At 41.5% G+C, this 4,918-nt stretch overlaps 1 long non-coding RNA gene across 1 annotated transcript; it reads right to left on the bottom strand.

Annotated features, from left to right (window-relative positions):
- Positions 1-483: 483 nt before the first annotated feature.
- On the bottom strand, positions 484-4,543 carry Gm36720. Its single transcript, XR_381035.3, has 3 exons — positions 4,358-4,543; positions 4,065-4,202; positions 484-866 (listed from the first exon to the last, which is right to left on the bottom strand). It is a non-coding gene; the product is annotated as a predicted gene, 36720 (long non-coding RNA).
- Between the last annotated feature and the right edge of the window lie 375 nt (positions 4,544-4,918).

The raw sequence follows: 4,918 nt of genomic DNA, 5'->3' as shown, positions 1-4,918 counted from the left end.
GCAGGAGCATATATTGGTAGCTAAATAACGTAAGAACATTCCAGGACAAATCCCTTGGAACACTGAAGATCAAGAAGGAAAAGACTTGGGCAAAACAGTCCCAGATGGAAAAGTACATGCAGGTTTCTGCTCATAGGCAGGCATATAAGCAAGTTAGAAGCAAGAAGCTCACCTCAGGCAGATCAGGATTTCTCGTCACAAACCTGTCTGACCATCATCACCACCTCCCTACAATCAGAGGGAATCATGCAGAGTTGGTCTTAGAATGAACACTGTATAGATGATATTCAGGTTAATTGTGTGAATGAGTAATTTTCCACTTTCCCTGGCTGTATAGCATTCAGGTGTGGACAAGTCAGAGAAACTTTGCAAGCAAGACCTGGTGTGACAAGGTTGGGACACTTCCTCCAAGCAGATTTTGTTGAAGTGTATAGTGTAAACCTGTGGCTTTAACTTTAGAAATATAAATGCTCACTCAGAGGCTGTGGATATGTGTGTACTTTCATTAAAGCGAAAAGAAAAGCAAGTCCGAGTTCTCCAATATGGTAGCACCCGCTTCCCTTTGCTCCAGCAGAGATGTGTTGCACATACAGTAGACCAGAAGGCTGAGTTCCATGGAGTTGGAGGACAGCTTACATCTTCATATCTTTGTTATTCCTGCAGATTCTTGCTAGGATCCTTGCCTGACTCTCCTCTGACTTCTAAATGAAGAGATAAAGTCATGCATCTTCCGAGAAGTTGCTTATTTATTGCTTATTTATAAGCACATCTGAGATTCCTGGATTGGAAAAATTACAAATGTGCTTTTATCTGACACTGTGTGCCGCAGGATTTGGCATTATAATGCAACATGATGGTTTTAAATCCTAAGAAATAAAAAAAAAAAAGGATGAATTAAGAAGAATAAAGGTAGCCATTATGAAAACAAAAGAAAACTGACCAAACAAAAGATGATTTTGGAAAAAATATAAACATAGAAAGTACAGAGGAAAACAGCTCATTCTGCATGTGACCCTGAAAGGTTGACAGTCAACAGTGCTTAGACATGAAAGGCCACTTATCTATAATGCTTAGACAGAGGACTGTGATGGCTGGTTAGAAGTCTAGTCTCTATATGGCAAGAAACCACAGATCGGCTCTAACAGGATCAGCTGGGCCCTTAATCACGCACAGGTATCACAGAAAATGTGAGAGGTTTTCACATAGGCAGTCAAAAACAAATCATTGCAACCTGTTCTTAAAAGAGAAACATGAAGGGACTCCCACTATAGCTTAATGCAAAACACTCACAGTCATCTTCATTCCCCATGTGCACCATCTGGACACTGCACACAATCATGATAGGAACCATTGATTGGACACAGCCTCTTACAGAACATGAAAATCAAGAGACTGGCCACTCATCCTACTAACAATACTACTCAAAACACAGAGGTCATCCACAGGCATTAGTATACATGGTGAATGATTGGACCTTGAAAATTGAGGATGCCAACATACACACATATAGACACACACATTCTCATACATGACATGCATACACACAATGCTCTCACATATACATACTCAGGAGCAAACAAGGACACATTTAAATTGTTTATATTGAATACACACACATACAGTGTGTGCTTGCCAAGGCCTTGTCTGCAGACAGCTTTCTGTGGACATAATGGGATGCAGATGGAGTTTAAGACACAGTGGCTATATTGATTATACACCTCCTCCAGAGGGAAGTTTCAAACATGGAAAAGGGCTGGCCACATCTATGGAGACCGTTGAGGCTCAGTTTGCATAGTGAAAATCCCATAAGCACTTCAGAAAGTTGACTGTAGATGTCAACTTGAACGAGATTCTAACTAGGGATGCTCACGGTAAATACTGTGTGTCCAGTGCTTCAAGTTCCTGTGTATGGCCTTAGACTTTTTTTCTTTTTTTTTCATTTTTTATTAGATATTTTTTTCATTTACATTTCAAATGCTATCCCAAAAGTCCCCTATACCTCCCCCCACTCCCCTACCCACTCACTCCCACTTCTTGACCTTGGCGTTCCCCTGTTCTGGGGCATATAAAGCTTTCTAGGCCAAGGGGCCTCTCTTTCCAATGATGGCCGACTAGGCCATCGTCTGCTACATATGCAGCTAGAGACACGAGCTCTGTGGGTACTGGTTAGTTCATATTGATGTTCCACCTATAGGGTTGCAGATCCCTTTAGCTCTTAGATACTTTTTCTAGCTCCTACATTGGGGGCCCTGTGTTCCATCCTATAGATGACTATAAGCATCCACTTCTGTATTTGCCAGGCACTGGCAAAGCCTCACAGGTGACAGCTATATCAAAACCTACTTTAATTAGGGTTTTTAAATGCTTCAACCTCCCTTCTAGCATACCGACCAAAGGTAGGAGAGAAGAAAGGTTAATAGGAAACAAGATGTGGACCTGTTTAGATTAGTTCTTCCAAACATGAATCAGTAATAGCAGTACAATCCAATCAGCAAACACCAAACACAAATCAGTAGCAGTGATTTGATCCAGAAGAAACCACAAGGCTCCACTGAATCGACACAAGTCAACTGAACCATCAAGAAGCAGCCAAAATACCATGAGATGTTCTTTGGTGCTTTTCTCTACAAGTCATGACAAGCAAAGATCAGCAAAGCATTGCAAGGCAGACCAGTGCAAGAGTATCGTTCACTGTCTGTTGGGTTATACTTATACTCTTTCCAACATCACATGTCCTCTTAAGGAACTGCTTCAGCGAAACATCATCTCACATCTCTGCTTCAGCCAAACTTCCTGTCCCTTTCCACATGGATCCCTCATCCCTCTCTAGGCCTCCATGACCATCTCCTTCCTGGAGACTCTTTCTCCTAGGACCCATGCCAGGCAGGCTACCTGTACCTCCTTATCCTGCACATGGGAAGAAACTCAATCCCCAACCCTCCAATACTTAGAACCCCATTAAGCCTTATCCAGTCTCCCCTAATCTACTATATCATTTATTTTTCTTATTGGGTTTAGCACTGTTTCCTCTCTACAAATATATCTTTGCCCACCTTCTTTACTGCTGGTATATGGGGACCTAAACCCAAACCTGATGTCAGGCAGTGCTTGAATCAGATAGAGACAACTGAACTTATCAGAACACAGAAGAGCATGTAAGAGAGTGCCACGTAGTGGTTCTCAACCTTCCTACTGATGCATGCTGTGTTGACCCCAACCATACAATTATTTTTGTGGCTACTCCATAGCTGTAATTTTTCTGCAGTTATAAATCACAATGTCAATATCTGATATGCAGGGTATCTGATATACAACCCCTGTGAAAGTGTCATTAAGACCCAAAAAGGGTTGCGACCCACAGATTGAGAACCACTGCTATAGAAGAAGCTCTTGTTACAAGAATTATTCTTGATGCTAACTTTTCTTTCCTATGTATCATTTCATTTTATTTTCTATGTATTGTTTTGAGATTTCTTTTCCTTGTGATGAATGTAAAATTGTGATTCTCCTCTTGCATATCTACATGTGTTATTTCTTTGAATAGGTATTTTATTGACGATTAACTCTGCGGTCAAAGCACAGAAGCAGATTAGTTGTGATAAAATCTTTTGCTGAATTATTAAAAAGTGCTATATTGCACTTTGTATAATCTGTGCTCATGTATAGTCTCTGCTGATGGTGCACTTGCAAGTTCAAGTGCAAAAGTGTATGTGTGTGTGTATGTGTGTGTGTGTGGCAATTTCAGGATAGAAATAATTATCTTTCATTTTTGTATGACTTGTGGAGACATTTGTTGACAGAAGGACAGAGGAAAGAAACAGGTATTCCCAAACCAGAGGGAATAGAGTATGAGAAAGAGAACCAGAAGGAAGATTGATGACATGATAGGAACTGCACCTCCTCTGTGCCGCCCCCTCCTTCCCCAGGAGCACTAGTTATTGCACTGCATGATTTTTCTATCCTACTGTGAGAAGCATCTATGGCCTTGCCCTGGGCATGCTTCTAGAAAAGCCCTCAGCAGAGGAAAACGTCTCAATCCACGGTAATGGGAATGGTCACTTAACTGGCTTTGTCATGATGTTCAACGTGGGTCATTTCTCCACTGTTTGATAATGGCAAGCTGTAAAGAAGGGCTGGCCTTTTCCTGGATCCTAGATGGAAGAAGATGTCTGGAGCAGATTAATGGCCACCATCAGCACAGACTATACAGGAAGAACAAAAAGTTATTGGCATTTAGACTCCAAGTATTTGGTATGATGGTATAATCTTGGGATGCTGTCTGATGTCAGCCCAGCATAGATGATGAACTAAAGAACACTTCAAAACAATACCATGCTCAATAAACACTACTACTTACTCAGAGAAGCATGCAGATCTTGCTGTCTGGGTACACTGTGACAGTCCTCCAGTGAGTTATGCCTTCCATGATGTGTTCAGCTTCTCTTTTGTAAACTCTAGACTGAGTACCACGAATGGATTGCCTGTGAGGCAGGAATTCATGGATGTCAGTAGAGCTTCTAGACATTGAGGCTTATCTTCTCATTTCTGTTTTTGAAGTTCCCCCTGCATAAAATGAAGAGAGGCAAGTATCACCAACCAAACAAATGGACAGAAGATGTTCTGGGCTTTCAGTTTTCACCAGTCTTCTAAGCCAAGGCTGCCCTGTGGAATTCTGTACAATAGTGAGGATTGCCTTGCTTGACATCTTTCTTTCTTGGGGACCTGGGAAGCACTGAATATGTGACTGCCATAGTTAAAGAACTGAGATTAATTTTTCAGTGAATCCATGATTTCCACATTTGGCTTGTGACTACTGTTTGATGCAGTACATTTCCAGATGACCACAGCTGTCTGTGGGACCCAGGCAAGCCTAGCCAAATTCTGAACTCAGGACAAACATAATAGCTGTTTCACTAGC

Source organism: Mus musculus, chromosome 11, assembly GCF_000001635.26.
Source record: "Mus musculus strain C57BL/6J chromosome 11, GRCm38.p6 C57BL/6J".
Classification (NCBI taxonomy): Eukaryota; Metazoa; Chordata; class Mammalia; order Rodentia; family Muridae; genus Mus; species Mus musculus.
The sequence above is the reverse complement of the archived record's forward strand: the minus strand, read 5'-3'. Positions and strand labels throughout refer to the sequence as shown.